We start from the raw sequence: 17831 nt of genomic DNA, 5'->3' as shown, positions 1-17831 counted from the left end.
AACTTTCTTCATTGTGACATTTGGTACAGGATGTAGTTTGGGGGGCTTATGTGCAAGTTTGTGGTTAGGTGATCCAGGAAAAATTCTGCCTTTTCAAAACTCTGTCACAGCACATCAGGTGCAGCTGGCAAAGTGATTGAATGTGGAATGTTTTATCTTTTTGATATGAATGTTTCTGAGGTGCAGACACTGTGGGTTTGATGCTGCGGGGGTTTTTTTTCCACATTCAGTGTAAAATTTAAAAAAAAAACCTGGGGAGGGAGGTGATTTAATCAAGTTTTTCTTTGACCTTTGTGAAAGCTGGGTGGCTGCTAACAGCTGTCACTGTCCTTTCAGCCTGGGAGAAGGTGGATATTCAGTATTTGCACGGGTCTTAATTTGCTGCCCTGATGCTCTGTTGGCCAACTCTTGACAGAAGAAATACTTTGGGGACCGCACCTTTTGTTTATAGGGTGTTCCAGTGTGCTTTACTGTGAAATCACATGGTTTGTGGATATGGTTTTTTTTTTGCTTTTAAAAGGTTATTCCACATGAACTCTGAGGACTTAAAGGCCCCATTGCTTTTTGTAACTTCTAAACCGTTTCCTCTTTTAGTACTCACGCCTCTATTTCATCAGCAGAATTTGTGTTTAAACAGCTGTAATCTTGCATTTCTGCAATTCGCTTGAACGCAGCATTGTTCTTCAATAGCATTTGCAATATATGGGTGTTGCATGTGCTGGTGACTCACATTTGGAAACCATCTGGAATACCTGGGTGATTTTGACCTTGGCGGCACTGCACAGTGTGCCTGCGTAATGGGCACTGTAGTCCAATGTGATCTCAAATGAAAACCCTGTTTCCTTCTGCTTGTAAGAGCATCTGCAGAGCTGGATCTAGGTTTGATGTATTGATCCTTGAGCCGACATCCAGTTTTATTGTATGCAGCGCTGGAGCTGATTGCAGACAGTAGAAATTGTGTGTCATCCCACCCATCCCATTTTTACACCTCCTACAGCCCTCACCCCCCAAGCTGTTTGGGTGTTAAGTGTTGTTTTCCAAGACTTAAAAGAGAAGGAAATGGTGTCTGATGAGAAAAGGACACAGGTAATTAGTCTTGCATGATAAGTCATAGGTTAACTCTGATGAGCTGAGAGTTTCCATTATGGGCCTAACCTTCACAGGTGGGTGGGTGAATTGTTGGCAGCTTAGACAATCTTCTCCTGTGGTAATGGCAAATGCTTTTCTGAAACGTGTATTTTATTCTAAATTTGGTGTGAAACTTACTTGATGCCATTCAGATAACTCCCAGAGGCAGAGCTGGGTATCCCTGGCCCTTTTTTTTGGTGTCTGTTTCATAAAAACTTGGTTCCTGTTTAGTAACATGTTAAAACTTTTGTATATTTCAAGGAGTCTGGAATTTCACCCACAAAAATATGCTGCAAAAGCACCCTAAGAGCAAATACAGTGAAAGGCTGAGGTCAGTAGTGAATGCATTGTATTTTTAATTTTTGCTTGGTTATTCTAAAGTTCTTAGTAAAAGTTGTGCACAGAGTGCTGGAAATGGGCACTTCAAAGCAAAACACACTTTTTGTTACTTAAGTAGTATTAGTTTAGTATTCTGCATATTTATTTGGACAGTTTTGAGGCAGCAAAATTGTCTGCCATTAACATCCCCTTATTTCACAGTGTCTCTCTCGCTGTTTTAAGTGGTCAGCCTGTATATGCAGATTAGTGAGTGAGAAATAGTTTATAGAAGCTGAGTCATTACAGAGTATCTGCATTCTGCAGCTCACACCTTTGGGTGCATGCCCAGCTCAGGGTGGGATTCGGGGCTGCTGCAGCCTCTGTGCACATGCATTGTAAAGAACTATCAGAGTCCTTTCCGTGAGATTAAAAAGAGATTTTATTTTTTTTTAAAACTTTGTGTTGTGTGGGGGCTGCCCTGCTGCTCCCAGGAGGTGGTTGGGAGGAGAATGGGGTTATGTGAGAGGTCCCTGGTATAACCCATTGGCTCCTCCAGGCACCAGGAGTAGAAAGATTCCCTTTTGGTACCTGAAGAGCTGCTGGGACTTTAATGTTTGAATGTCTGAGTAATTTCGTTTACAATTCTGATTTGCTTTGCGAACGAAAATTTCTATAATGTTGTCAAACGACCTATTCTCGTATTTCCTACCTATTCATTAAAGAATGGGGGATTTACGGTCCCCCATTACGGTTCAGTGTGAGTCAAGACTTGCAGAATTCAGTGTTTTCCCTTCCAGCCTTATTGTGGCTGCTCAAGATCCCCCGCTTCCTTGAACCATATGGGGAAGGCAGTCAAACAGAGCTGATGTTTTTCTGGACTCTTTGCAGCTCATTAGTGTTACTCATGTTGTGAAACATTCTTTTACAGCAGAATTTCAAAAGCTGTAAAACACTCTTTTAAAGCAGAATTTCAAAAGCTGAATTCCACATAAAGAGTAAGAGCCACTGTTGCACTGCCACTGTAACTTAATAACCTGCTTTACATTATTGCCTTTGATTGCTGGACAGGTAACCTGCTAATGAATTTTTGGAAATTCACTTTCATCCTGTTTGAAATACTGCTGCTGAGATTGGTTATATATTGAATCTAGTCCAGCTGTCAAAATCCAATGGTTTGTTGTGTTTCCTTAGTGTTTTTGTAAATATTTTTAAATAACTTCCCCCTTCAGTATAATTGTACGCTTCAGATGAAACTTCTCTTCTTCCTTTCACCTCTAGAAACTGTTTTTCTATTTTTTTTAATTTTTTTTTTTTTTTCTGAAAACAGTAAGCTGGTTAAATTGGTAAAGCACTGATGTCTCTTGGCGTTTTGCAGTCTTTGCCATTCTTTTAAATCAATGGCTTTGGCTCTAAAATAGAAAACAGTGGAAAATATATATATATAGTATTTATTTACAGGTTATGGTGCTTTTAGTCTTTCTTCTCAGCAGGTGTGGTGGGCTGGTTTGGATCCCTTTGGAATTTAACAAGATCACTCTGTTTCTGTGTTGTCTGGAGACAACCTTATTAACCTGGTCAATAATTTCTTTTGTCTCCATTTATTAAGAATGGCTTTTTGACATAATTAAATTGTTTATTTTTGCATCTAAAAATGGAAAAAAAAAAACTGGAGAAGGGCTTCTAGATTAACTCTTCTGTAAGTAAAGTGCAGGAATGAAATATTGTTTGCCTGGTATTCATTGCTGATCACTGAAGCAGATCATGTTGTAAACCATGTAAAGAAACGATTCTGTTGCAATGTTGTCCTTAATTTATTTGAGGAAGAGTCAGCCTAATTGGCAAAACAGTTAAAAGAACAACAGCAATCCCCCAGATGCCCTCAGAAACCCTGTAAAGCAATAAACTTGAAAAGGAGTCAGTTGGGAATTAATGTCTGGTTCAGAAGGATGGTTCCCAATGAGCTACCAAGTCACCCAGATAGTCCTTAATCCTGAGGAAATCCCAGAGTGGATTCTTCTGCTTGCTGTAGCTGAAATAATATAGATTTCTTCCATTAAATGTGTCACTTGGCCATCTCTTGTTCAGTGTTTTTCAAGAGCTTCTGTTTGGTACCTAAAGTGTTTTTATAAAGTAAAGCCTTCAGTTCTGCCCTTGCAGGGGGCTGGTGTAAGTGCTGCCAGTACCATTCATTCCCTGAAGGGAAAGGGTCATTTGTCATGTTTAGATTTACTCCGCTGGGAGTAGTAGATACAATATCTCTCATAAATTATTCATTTTACAGTTTAAAAAAAATAATTTAATTGCTCTGTGTCTGTGCAGGTAAAGGAGTGCTACCTATGTGACGAGAAGGATCATCTTGCAAGGATTCTGAGCATATTCCTTATTCCTAACTGCACTCATGGAGATTTTGCTCTAATTAACACCAAGAAATTGTTTATTTGGTGCCTTGGACAGTTTTCTTTGTCTCAGACTCTATTCTAAACTGAGCTGGCAGCCGTTCTTTTTGAAAATGTATTTAACATTTTTTGTTCAAATCATCTATTTTCTGCTGTTTAATTTTTTTTCCATGTTAGGGTGCTCAGGCTGCAGTTTTCCTCTTTCTGTGCCTGCCTCATGCTTTTTTGTGTTTCAGAGCAGTCAGGATCATTCAGTTGTTACCAGGGCAAAGATATTGCACATGCTGAACACGGTGCCTCTTTGGTTTTGGAGAGCTGTAGCACTCCCATTTATTGGAGCAAGGTTTTGAAATTTGACAGACAGAAGCTGTTGAACAGGGATATGCCTGCTGGTGTTGTTGAGAAAATATTCCTCAATTAGGCAAACCTGTAAGTCCTTGGAAAAATACCACTTTGCCTGTACTCAGTAAAGACGTTATTGACCAAATCTTCCTGGGTGCTGGCTATGTTTTGGCCTTGGAGGGATTTTTGTGGGGCAAGATGAGGTCACCCACAGAATAACTGAAGGTGGCCCAGCCTGGTCCTTGCAGGAGAGCAGCCAGGCTTCCCATGGCATGGCTGCTTGAGGCCAGGGTGGAGCTGGGCAGCCTGCTCTGCTCTCAGGCTCCTTTGTTGGCACCCAATGGCACAGGGGGAGAAGCTGGCTGGAGGACAGTTCTGGATGGGTGGGATCTGGGCTGTGTGATGGAAGGACAGCGTGGGTCAGTGAGCAGGAGAGTGGAATGGAAAGCATGGCTGCACCAAGTCAAGGTAAAGATCCCTCTGACCACTTTTATTCTTTGTTCATAGCAGCAAACCGGTTCTTCTGTTGTCATGGACTGGTTCTTGTTACACTCACCTGAGGGTGAGTGAGGTGTGTGGTCAGAGAGGAAACCACCTGATTCAGGAGACTGAATGTGGAGAAGGAGGACTAGAGATTACACCAGGATCTAGTTACAGACAGCTGGGTCTGCTTGTCTAGGAAGTGTTCCTGTGATGGAAGTGCCAGGAATGATGGAGAGGGTCATTTGAGGAGAGATAATTCAAATTGGCTGTTCTGACAGTGAGTGAAGAAGGAGCAGTGGGGCAAAGAAAACAGCAGAAATGAGCTCAGGAGGAGAAAATTAATTTAAAGAAAGAAAACAAGGAACCAGTCAGTAACAAGGAAACAGCTTGGATAAAAGCACATGAGCAGGGCTGGGCTCTGGGAGGACGGGTGGGATTGTGACTTGCTGTCAGACTGGATGTGCAATGGGATTAGTGCATTAGGAACTGCAAGTCAAGAGTTTGATGGGATCAGGAGAAAGTATAGTGGGTGCACAAGGGGAAGGAATAAGCATGGAGTAAAGGATGAGGATTAGATAAGGAGTAAAGCAGAAAAGTAGTGCAGAGACCTAGCAGTCCTCTTTTGGCTTTGTATATTTCTATTTTATGTGGCTTTTTCCATGTCATGTTTAAGTGGAGTTGATGAACTGATTACAGTGTATATACATTGATTCCTGTGGTTGCACTTTGCATCTTTACTCACTGTGGAAGAATATTTGACAACATCCCCAAATAAAAGCTTTTTCCAGAATTTTGTGCACTGCTGTTTTTCATTCACTCATTCTGTGCAGAAAGCCTGAAGGAATTTTTTAGCAAATAAGTTCAAAATATGTTTAGATAAAATTTTTCACTTTGCATTATACTCTCTTAGGCAGAGAGAAATGCTTTAGCACTTTTATCTTGTATTTACAAAATGAAAAAAATGATTGGCATGGAGCAGGGAGTGAATGGAAGTGTGTTTTCTCAAACAAAAGTTAAATGGGGAAGAGAAATATTTCTTTCCCTCTTGAGGGCTGTTGATCTGTCAAATGTGGGGCTTACAGGAGTGGTGTTCATTAAGAGAGTGTAACTCAGGTTTTGCTGTAGTAAAAGAAAAGCTGGCAGTAGATGACCAGGGAGGGCTGCGATAGAGCACTACATAAATATTTTTTCACCCATCCTGGCTCTTTCTCCCAAATATAACAGTCTGAGATCCTTTTGCTCATATGTAGTCACTGAAAAAGCCTAAAAATAAAGGGTGAGAAGCAAGGGTTATATGTGCTGGTCAAAAGCCTTTATTTCCTTACAAGTCTCTGGAGCTGTGGAACATCTGGGTTTCACACAGGATGCTTTTGGCATGTGTTTGTAAGTTAACATGCAAAAGCTAAAAAAACTGCACAGCTTTGCTTCAGTTTTTGGTGTGCAAAACAACTCCTAAGCAAATGTTGCAGTGATGGAAATATCGGTTAGGGGTTCCTCTGGTGCTTTGCACCATCATCAGCTGATCTGAGAGGCTCCATCCTCCCAAAGTACTGCCAGGCTGACCACCAGGATCAAGGCATCCACACAGATTATGGTTGCATGCTCTACCTGAAACCCAAATTTGCACCAGCAGACTCTTTAGGTAGTGAGAATGCATCTCACATGACATGTGTGACTTGGTGCCTGTTTAAATCAGTGCCCTGGGGATTTACAGCCTTATTTTTGGAAAGTGGGGGCTAGCTAGGTTCCAGCTCTATTTAAAGATAAAATCAAGTGTCTGGCTGTGTGGCTGCATGTGTCTTTCTGAGATGCATTGGAGGAACCCAAGAGACCATGCTGGAGGTGGGTAGGAGCTTGCATCCATTCCTGGTATGTGTGAGCATCTTCCACCACCTCCTCCTCTGGGTAACTGTGGGCTGGTTTTATTTTTGTATTGTGGTTCCTATTCTGATTCTTGTCTGCATCATCCTTTTACCTATATTATGTATAAAATTGCTGAAACCTCATTTTTCAGAGGTTCAGTATGATTGACATGAAATGATCTTGAAATAGGAAAGCTGTAATTGTTGAAAAATGACAATTTTTGCTAGAAAATGTGATGGTTTAAAACACATGCACCTAATTTAGGCATCATTGGAGACTGGGTCTGCATAGTTGTCACTCTTGGAAAATACAGAGTCTTGAACAGAAAGATATCTATCTCAGTGCCAATATTTAATGGTTGAGAGCGTGTGTTGAATTGTTCCGCTAACAAAAACCTTTGCTGAGCTAAACAATACAAATATAAATATTCCACTTGCCTGTTAGCAGTTGAGTTGAAGTACTCAATGGCTGGGAACAGCATGACAGAATGGTGTGCTCCATTCACACAGAGGTCAGAAGACATTTCACATGATATTTATGAGTTTCATGCACACAGTTATAGACATTTGTATTGACTTGGATGTACTGTTGGCTTGGTGTTGTCTTCTGTGGTTTTCTTGTGGGTTAATCTCTGGGAACAAAAATAAATGGAATAGTGACAGAGGAATCAAAAGCCAGAATCCACACTAGGAGAGTTGGACAAGTGAAAAATGTCAAAATAATGGAAATTCAGACCCCATTTTTACAGTTAGAATGTAAGAATGAAGTGTTTGGGGTTTTTATTCATGATACATTGACACATGTATTGTTTGGGAGATGCTGGTCAGTGAAGCACAATTGATTTCCCTCTGGGGGCAAGGCATCCATCCAACCTTCCTGGCAGGGGGTGGGATTGATTCTTTAATCGGAACACCAACAATCCATCCTGAAGCTTCCTCAAGGTATTAGGGCTAAATTAAACAGTCTGGGACTGGTGTGTAAGCCCTAATGCACTTCAAGAGGCTTTTGTGGATAGGAGAATTTTGAAAATAATCATAAGATGAACCCAAAAGTAACAGAAAAAAAGCCACAGGCACAAATCACTCTTAAAAAGAGGGACCATAATACAGTTTCTTTGTGTGGTGCAATGCTTAATGCTCAGATTCTCTTAGGGAAGAAAAGATGCATGAACTGTACTCTATTCACAGCACTGCATTTAGAACTTGTTTTCTCTCTTTTGTATATGTGTTCCATAGCTGCTCCAAAAATAGATATGGTCACAAATACCAAATTAGTAGAATTAGGCATCTTAAAGCCAGGAAATACATCATTTTTTAAACAACAATCACTACAGAGGAAGTGTGGGATCTTACACATATTGTGTTATGTCTTCATTTTACAAAATGTTAAAACTGTGTTCTCTTGTGTGCATTTGCAGAGTCCATAAGCCACGTGAATTTCATAAGGAAAAAAATGTCGTGGTTGCATTCAGCTTTATTTATTTGGCATTTTACTTTTCTTTAACTTGGAGGAGGAATAAAACATGATTAATGAACTTTTGTCAGTATAGTAAATGCTCATAAGCAAGAACTACAAAGTGTCAGCAGCCTTGTTAGATGTGCTTACTGATCATTGTGGATGTCATTTGTGTACAAAAGTAGTCAAAAAATAAAAGTGAGGAGCCCACATGACAGGTGTTCTGTCTTGCTCTTAGTTCTCAGTCACTTTGTCTTGGTCCATCTCACTCTGCAGACTGAGCCAGGTAAACTGTGATTTTATTTTTCAAGAATTCTGAAATTCTGTACAAGTACACCCATAAAGACTTCATGAAAGCTGGAATGTTTTAGGGTGGCTCTTTGTTAGTAATGTCCGAATTCTGAATGTCCCTGTTAGAAACTGGCAGGTGTGGTCATCTTGAGCTCTGGCTTCAGAGATGCTCTGCCCAAGCCTTCTCCCATAACATAAACTTCACTGCTCTTAGTGGTTCTTGGTCCACCAGTTTGGGCCATGAATTAGCAGCCAAAAATTTGGAGAGATGGATTTGAAATTCAGAGTTTGTGAAAAACAAACCCTTTGTTTTCCCTTCATTGGCTGGGAGCAGTTTTGACTCAACCTTTGGACCAGAGTTGTAGCTTCCAAAAACTATTTTAAGTGGAAGGTATTGTCACTGGAACAGCTGTAGAGCACTAAGTGACCTCATTGTCCTTACTGTGGGAGGGGATGTTCTTGTCAATTTGTGAGAAATTTTCTTTCTTTCCCTGCCTTCTTTGTAGGTAAACACACATTTGTTTTCCTCTTCCTCTCTGAATCAGTCTGGTTCAGAGGCCAAACTTGCTTTCCCTGCTTGGCAGATAAAGCATCTTGTAGATTCAAGTCAATATCCTCTTTCATTTTTTTTAGATGATTCAACTGCTCATCAAACAACTGCTCTATCCCTGTGTTATAAAATAGTTGGGGAGTCGTGGGATGTTCAGGGAACTGAGCCCAGAAGCTCCAGTTGCTCTGTGAAGATCAGTAGCTCAGACCTGTTGAAGTCAAAGGTTAGAGAGGAGGTTCCTCTTTGTTCTTCAAACAAAAGTGTTTCTTACGTGTTTGAATGCTCATTAATCCAATAGGCAGAGCTGCAGCCTTACAATGGGTGAAATCTGAAGTAAGCAAAGTGTAGATATGAGGAAGAAGGAAAGGGGAAGAGGAAGGCTGACACTGTTGTGCAGATGCCTTACACCTTAGTTTTGACCTCTGCTAAAGAGACAATTTACTTTTCTAATGTTCTGCAGCAGAGCAGGTTCTCTTTTTAAATATCCCATTATTTTCCCATGCCCCCTCCATGCATCTTACTTCCCATGAGTAGATTATTTATTATCAAAACCAGTTTGTTTTGCCTTTCTTGCATTACTCATAAGATTTATCTTATCACTGTGTACTTTAGAATTTGCAACATTTGTTTCCAAAGATGTTGCCTAAAATGCAGCGTGATAACCTCTCACAGCCTTGAGCACCACGTCAGAAGTGTCAAATTTAGCAAGGCTCCTGTAGATCAGCTGAATACATCAAGTGTCACAGGAACAGCAAATTACTTTTTCTGGAAGACCCAGAGCACTGCAGAGAGACTTGCTGATAGTGATCTGGCAACGTAATAAAACAGCAAGATATTTGAAAATTTAAAAAGTGGATTGAGGTGATGAGTTTTCATTTGCTCCAATGAGCTGTAATATCCAAAGGTAGGTGTCTCTTCCACAAAAATAAGAACTTGCCCGTGAATATCTTCCACTTTTGAGTAAATGGCCATTATTGTCTCATTTCAGTGATAAATTATTTGGAAGTCTATCTAGCAAGACTTTTGAGGAATGCCTCAGTGTAAGTGTGGTGCTTAAAGTATTGTACTGTTCCAGAAGTCCTTTGATTGTTTTTAAAATTTAAATATTTGTTTCATGAACTTGGGTTTGTTGGCAGCATTTTTTGCTGGAGATCCCACCCCCATGTGCTGAGTAAGCAGTGTGCAATCCAGGCACTGATGGTCCCAGTCTTGCAAATTATGTGACATGAATTAAAGACAAGAATGATTGGAAGGATGGAGCACAAGACACTCAAGGATGTGGAAATCATCAGCCTCTCCTGTCGCATGACTCTTCTGGTCTGGGGTAAAATATGGTGATTTCTCTTGTGCCCACGTTTGTTATGGAAGTTCTGTGTTGTGAAATTGTAACTATGGAATAATTACTGTAGGCTGGGACAAAGCTAAAAGTGAAATAGAGGTTATCTATTTTATTGTATCTTCTGATATTGAAAAGCAATATAGCAAGCTGATAGTACAATTTATTTTAGGTATTGCAGTATTCCCTGGATGTTATAAAAAGTATGTATGTCTGACAGCCACATTTCAAAGAGTTTTTTCAATGTACTAATTAATTCTCTTCAAATAAATAGTCATGCAAAAAATGAAATGCAACATCAATATTTAATGGCATTTGCTTAAAACCCTCCCAATCTAGACTTCTGAAGTTGTGTGGGGGTGATATTCACACATCCCTGATAAAGGGAGGATGGAATGTGTGTTTTCTTTTCATTTGAGTAATTAATTACTTGTTAAAGATGTCATTGTGAGGTGCCCTACATGGCCCTGTGCAAAAATAATGTAGGAAACAGCTTCTTCTCTCTTTGGAGGCTGTTGCACTGTGAATCCTGTGGATGTTACCAGAAAGGGAGATTCTGTTTCCTCAACGGAATGATCCGGTCTCCACCTTGCAGGCTTGTCCAGTTGTGCTGAAAATGGGCTGCAGTTTTTCTCTTGCTGCAGGAAGCCATGAGCCCAAGTGACCAACATCTTACTCTGCACATCACATCGTTTCATGTTCCTCTGTTGAGCAGCACAGCAATGAGCTGACCTAAATTTATGGTTCTCTTGCAAGATGTCAGTCTGCTCTTAAGCTGTTTGCAGTACTTTCATCTGTGAACTGGCTGTGTTTGATGTTAGTGCTGTGTTATCAGTTGCTGATGTTAAATGGAGAATCATTCTTGTGAAGAAGTGAATTTGTGACAGATTTGCATGCAATTTGTGGGCGCTGTTTATGCCAGAGTTGGGGAATCCATTACTTTCTGGAAATGACAAGCATTTGTTAGACTTCCTCCCACAATAGTGACAGAAAAGAGCGGCGCTGTGCTTGCCATCCTCTTTTAATGCTTCATGGTTTGTTATTGCTGTGATAGGAAAACACAAGGAGCAGGCTGTAATGTAAGCATTCCAGTGTTTATTTGTTGGTGGTGTTATGGTAGCCTTCCACTTGATCTTCCAGGAATGTGAGAAGAGTGGGAATCAGGATGACTTATCCGTAATCTTAGTCACAAAGTTCCACCCCATGTGCTCTGTGAGCAGCATACTTTGCTATTATAGAGTCCTAATAAACCAATTAATTAAGAAATATTCCTGTAACACACATTGTGCTGTCACAATGACCAAACTTAACTGGCAGCTCTCCACAACGAAGATTTTAATAACATTTAACCATGGTTTGTGTTAGTTCTTTGACTAAGCACATCATGATGTATGTGGTGTGGTGGTCTTGGTTTTGTTTGCCCTCCAGACACAAGAATGCTTTTTATTGCTGTCCCAGTAACCAGTCCAAAGTACAGCAAGCAGCTTTACACTTGAAAAACTGTAGCACCCTTTCAGGAAATATCTGCGGCGCCTCAGATTTTTTCAGCCTGCTCACACATTCAGAACCCCGGACAAGCAGCTTAAGATCTGAATGAGATTGTTCACCAAATGAGTTGGTGCAGCATATTAATTTGCTGGTGCTTCTAAATGCCTGCAGTGTTACAAGAGCCTGCAATGGCACTGAAATACCAGGAGCTTTGTTGGCTCTAAACTCCTTAAAAGAGAGTTTAAAATTCTTGTCTGCTTGCCGTAGCCTTACCAGCTTTATAAAGAATTTGAAAATCTGTATTTCAGAAAGGTTGTGCATCTTGGGCTTAGGAAAGTTAGTAAGAGCTTTTCCTGGTAGTATTAATTGTCTTGGAGCTTGATTGTGCTCTAGGTTTTACTGCATAGCTGGTTATGTGAGCCTCCTATTAGTCCCTTTATCTAGATGCTAATGGATACATTTATTGCATGGTTTTATGCATAGGATTTATGTTGAAAAAATATTTGCCTTTGCAGTTAGGTAAACTAATATAATGTGGTTTTAATGAGGCTGGATGCAGCCTCAGCCCAATTTTATGTGTATTTTCAGTTTCGTTTTAAGTTAATATTTAAATGCCAGAGTAGAACTGATAAAACATTAAACCATTTTTCTTTTTTTGTCTTTGTCTGGTGAGCATACACCTTCCTCCCTCAGAACCAGTATTCTGCCTGGCAGCTGGAGAGATATGAATTGTCAAAAACTGCAAAAAATTTAAAACTTTAGAAGTCAATTTTCAAGGTCTTGAAGTAGATGACTTTATTTAGAGGATGAACACAGATATTTTAGTGAAAGCTAAAAAATCCAGTCTTCCATGCTGTCCCTTGTTTCACTGTTCCTGGATTTAGGCAAATATGTAGTTCTACAAGATGGGGTGAGCAGAGGCAAGTGGTCAGACTGGTGAGACCCAAGTGTGTTTTTTTATCTTGGCTCAAATAAGCACTGCTTTAAATTGGGTAGTGATTTTCTTCACAACTTTGTCTGAAAACTGTATTAATACGAGGCTGTTTACTGATGTAATTTCCATTAGTATTGTGAAGATATTTCTTCTAGTGCAGTGAAAGCTTGAAATCTATATCATGGTATCATCATTATTATAGCATGAGCTATAAAATATTCACATTTGGTTTTGGAACCTAAGGAAATGAGATTGTTGTTGCAAGAAAACTGGATTACCCCTTTTGCTCAGCTAGACTTGCCTATCCAGCTTAGGAGCAGAATATCCTTGCTGAGGGAAGTAGTCCTTACTTAAAGGATCAAAGGATGTTGCTCTTCTAGCTCAGGATGGCAAAATGTCATTTATTCTTAATGCTTAGGTTTCCAAGCCATATTGGTCAAAAGAAACTGTAATTGTTGATTTATTTCCATAAAATGTTCTGACTGTTTTTCTTTGAGAGGCTGGAGGCTGTGTAGGGAGCCAGACCAAAAGGTTTGGACAGTCTGTAGCTGCCCTACTTTCTAGAAACTGTAATTTTAGGTTGCCTTGGCTGGCATGGTATGGTCAGCACAGTGAACTTGAGCTTTGTCTGCTGGGGCTCGGAGTGTGGCCGTCCTGCAGCATCCTTGTGGCACAGGCAGCAAACCACCGAGCCTCGCTCGCCACGCTGTGGTTCCCCACGTGTCTCTGATTTCTGTGAGCTGGACCCAGCTCTGGATTTGTTGGACTAAAGGCAGCACTTAGCACAACGAGGCTGCTGTTAGACTGGGGAGTCTTAGCTGCTGCTACAACTTGCTTTAAATGCTCTCTGATCAGGTGCTCAGGCCTTAAAATTGATGGATGGTGGAGACAATTTCCTATAAACACTAGTTCTGCACGTTTACTGAGTGTTGGGTAGGGAATTCTGATTTCTTGCATTTTACAAGGCTAGGTGACACGTGGTCTCTTTATTGTTCTTGTATAAATGTTTGTTTAGTGTGATGAAGTTAAGTTTACCTCTTTCTCTTTAGATTCTTGCAATTGTCATATGTCCTGTTGAGAACATCAAGTATCCCTGAGTGAGCAGCCTGGATGACTGTCACAGAGTGCATTGTGCTGCTCTATTGACTCTGCAAACCTGAAATGTGTGTGGGAGAACTTTCTCTTGTAGTCTAGCATGTAATTTAATTGATGTTTGTTTGGTAATTTGCCTCAGATTAAATTATTCATTGTCACCACTGAACAAATGCTTTGTGTGCTTCTGATGGGTCAGCATTTTGCACAATGATTCCCCCTTCTTATTCCACCTACTTTGATGCATTCATTTAGTTTTGCTGCAGTCTTAGTACTGAGAGCTGAGAGAGGCTTCTGTTGGGAGAAGGGGGAGAGCCAGTGGGGTTTGAGAGGCTTTGGACAGTGATTATTTGGTTAAAGGAAATGTGATTACTTTTTCTCATATTTAAACTTTGATGTAACACAAACTCACACTACAGTTAATGGAAGCTGTTACCTGGAAATGTCACAGAAGTGAGCATGTGAGAATAGAAAGATGTGCTCTCTTTATCCAAAGGATAAGAGACTGAAGTATGAAGAATTACTATCAATAGCAATTCATGCTTTGATGCACAGGTGGATGTTTCCGATCCTTAGCAAGATGTGTACGTGGTAGAGTTGCCACATTAGTTTTGGTCTGACCATATTTTAGCTTGGTAATTCTATGGTTGTACAGGTAACGTTGTCTTTTGTACAGGAAGAGAAGCATGGCAAGGATCAGCTTAAAGTCTGAATATTTTTGGCAAGTGGGATCAGACTGAAACAATGTTTTTGTCAAAATTGAGATAAATGGCCCAGCTCTAGGATGTTGCAGAGTGCAGTTGCAGCTGGGGTTAAGTTCTTCCCTGAATGTTTATCAGAGAAAAACTGAGAGGAGAAAGATATTGGGTAAAAGGAAAATATGTGACAGGATGTTAGAGGACTGTCTTGCTTGCCATTTTTACAGCTACAGGAGAGGCCAGGTCTTATTGTAATAAAAAAGCTGTGTGAGAAACCCTCATAGATAGATTTAAGGCATAGAGTCTCTACAGCTTTCTTTTGGCTCTTTGCTTACATTTCTGGCCTAGTTACAGAATTTATTCATTTTTTGCCAGTGTAGCTTGACTTCACTCCAGAGTGGAGTGTATGAATAGATAATTCTGAATTATGAAATGCACTTTGAACAGATTTTGTTAACATATTTTGAAGTGGCCAACTTTGTTGTTTGCAGACATTTAAAATGTTATGCACTCTGACATTGTTCTATCCATTGCATTAGATTTCTGAGTTGCATATCTCTCTGATAATCTTCCTGTTCTGGAAACTTCACTATTTCTTGGATCAGAGTGGAAGCACCTAATCTAATTGCTGGGTTAAAAATGGAATGCAATGGCAGATAGAAATACTTCAGGCATAGCAGTAATCTTATTTGGTCTTGAGTGTGAAGTGGCTCTTGAAAAATCTAGGATTGTATTTGTCATGTCATGGTATTTAAGGTATTAAATACTTTTTGGATCTCATCTACAAAGAAGTTTTTCAGCAGTTTGTTCCATTTAATTCAGAAATGAGAGGAGGGAACAGTTAGTTCAGATCTTCACTTTCTTTTTGAACTTTAGGGAAGAATTTGGAGCACTCTGAAGTGGGGGGGGGGGGGGGGGGTGTATTTTTTTTAACTCTAGTTATTGCCATTGCTCCAGTGATTCCAGGAGTCAACCTCAAGCTAAGCAGAATTAATGATTTTTGCAACGTTTTTCTTTTCCAAGTGTCTGCATAAACATCCTGGAAGGACAACGTGCTTGCGCTGGGGTTTGGTCAGGTCTGGCTTCACAGCCAGGGAAGGAGGTGAAAAGGCTGTTGAGTTCAGTGAATAAATACATCTCTGCATTAACGTGTGTAGAAAAGAGCTTTGCACACGTGCTCAGTTCTACACCCACCAGGGGATTTATTTAATGGAGATTAGAAGTTTTGCTGTGGAGAATACCAGGCATACCTGGCAAGACATTTGGTGGGTTTTTAACTGTTATCTTTTTAGGCTAATTTTGATAGAGGGGGACCAAGGACTCTTATTTGTAAAGTGTAACAATGCCACAGTGATTGTTTTTAAGTGGTGATACAAAAAAAAAAAAAATCAAATTAATCCCCTGGAACCCCTTTTTTAAACTCCAGCTGTGTGCCCAAAGCTGAATCATATTCAGAATGTTTGATACTAATGAAGAAATGTTGACTTTGAGGATGGATAAAACAACTTGGGTATTCTACATAATGAAACCAGTATGGCATTGGTTTGTGATGAAGCTGGGCAAAAAGCTAATTTTCAAAAAAAAAAAACCCATTCCCACGAACTTCTGCAGTTTGAAGTATTGTTCTTGTGAATAAGATTCTGCTATTGTGATTCAGTATGGTTTTGGATAAGAGGGCAGAATTGCCTTTTTTGTGTGTGTTCTTTTAAATGGATCAGCAGGCTCGTTTGGCTTTCTATTGTAGTTATCCATGCCATGCAATAAGCCAGAACACTCTATGGCTCATTTTTAATAATCAGTACACAGCTGCCCAAAGGGGAAACCGTGGGCAAGAGCTCTTGTTGATCTTTGTTTTAACAGCTGGTATTATTAAGGGAGAGCTTCACCGACTGGGGAAAAAAAAGAGGATGAAAATCAGTCAACAGTTAATCCAAGATGTGGCCAGACAGCAAAAGATTTACTGGGAATTAGTTCTAAAATTGCATTTGTTCAAATAATTTCAGAACAAATGGGTGTGTATTAAATCAGGGAAGTGGGATGATGCTGGGGAACAGTGAAAAAGTTGCAACATTTGTCAACTGAAAAACCTTCCTGGAACAACAGCAGAGTATATTTAGCATTGGTTACCATGCTGCAACTCCTGGGGGAGGCAGCTTGGATCTGGAGCTCCGCTGCAGCGCATGGTTTGTACCCTCCCAGCAGAGCCCCACAAACCAGGAGGATCTGCTCATTTTCAAAGCTCTTGTTTATAATGCACCGAACAGAGAATCCCTGTGGGTCCTTGCAGCTTTCAGGCTGCAGCTCTGGATACTGTCAGCAAAAACCAAATCTTTATCCCATCCCTATTCCCCCTGGATGAGCAGGAGGAGGAGGAGGTTAGCATTGCTTTGTTTTGTTGGTTTTTTTTTCCTAAATGAGTTTTGTGGCTATAATTAATGCTAATGGTAGAGATGCATCATCTCTCTGGCCTGAGTAGATTTTAGTAGTTATGAGCATTTGCTTAGCTAATGAGTCTGGATTTTAAAGTCTAGATTCTACTGTTTATCCTTATACCTGGTACAAATAAGTTCACTTAAATCAGTTGAATTGCACTAGAATCACCGAAAGCAGCAACATGTGCATTTTGTCTCCAATTTAAATAACTGAACAAGTGCATAAAAAGATTGAAATGCACTCAGTCCTTCAATAAAAATAGTTCAACTTAACATCTGGCATTAGTTGAAGTTTCTCTCTTATTATCTTGCTCTTTAAGAGCTTTCTTACAACCTGGGTTGTAATTTGCACATTATAATGTATTTTGAAACAAAACTGTGTCTTGTTCTGGGGTTTCTTGACTGTGTTTTATAAGTAGAATTGTAGGTTTGAAAATAAATGTTCCTTTCTGAATGGGCTGCTCATGACAGATGGTTCTCATTGTGGCAAAGTCATGCAGCGCCTCAAACCTCAAAGTGTATAAATTTATTTGAAGGAAATGAATTGCTGCTGCATCGTGCCCATCTATGAAAAGTGTCCTTGGACATAGCAAACAGTGATTTTTGAGCCTTGTCTTTCCCTTATTCAAAGAGAGCTATAAAATTAATTTTCAAGTGCATGAGACTGTGACACCTCTAAGAAGCACATTTCCTCTTTCAAGGGATGCAACACTATCTGTCTTTAGAAGGATCTCCCACTGATAACAGCAGGTGATGCCTCAGTATGGCCTCTTCAGGTACCTGTTTGAATAAAACCAAAGCAGCACCTAATGCTCCATGCTGGATGTATTTCTGTCCGTGTTATCCAGGACATGTAACCTACACAATTTACCATCAAAAACTCCCTTGTTCCAAGAAAACAAAGGATAGTCTTATTTGTCCTCACTATCCAGTATTTGGCTCAGTTGCTGTTTCTCTTAATCACCTGTTGCTCATCAGCTCTGTCCTGCTGTAGCTGAACTGATCACATCCTCCTGCCTTCCCAC

At 40.1% G+C, this 17831-nt stretch overlaps 1 protein-coding gene and 1 long non-coding RNA gene across 29 annotated transcripts in view; both read left to right on the top strand.

The window, feature by feature from the left end:
- The window catches only part of FNBP1 (formin binding protein 1), a 93350-nt gene that overhangs the window by 3614 nt on the left and 71905 nt on the right, over positions 1 to 17831 (top strand). The window lies entirely within an intron of this gene.
- LOC147649699 (uncharacterized) lies at positions 1389 to 5457 on the top strand. The gene is made up of 2 exons (XR_015278163.1): positions 1389 to 1459; positions 3766 to 5457. It is a non-coding gene; the product is annotated as an uncharacterized LOC147649699 (long non-coding RNA).

Source organism: Cyanistes caeruleus, chromosome 20 (genome assembly GCF_971803275.1).
Source record: "Cyanistes caeruleus chromosome 20, bCyaCae1.hap1.1, whole genome shotgun sequence".
In the NCBI taxonomy this organism is placed as follows: domain Eukaryota; kingdom Metazoa; phylum Chordata; class Aves; order Passeriformes; family Paridae; genus Cyanistes; species Cyanistes caeruleus.
Note: the sequence above shows the minus strand (reverse complement) of the source record. Positions and strands in the feature narration are given on the sequence as shown.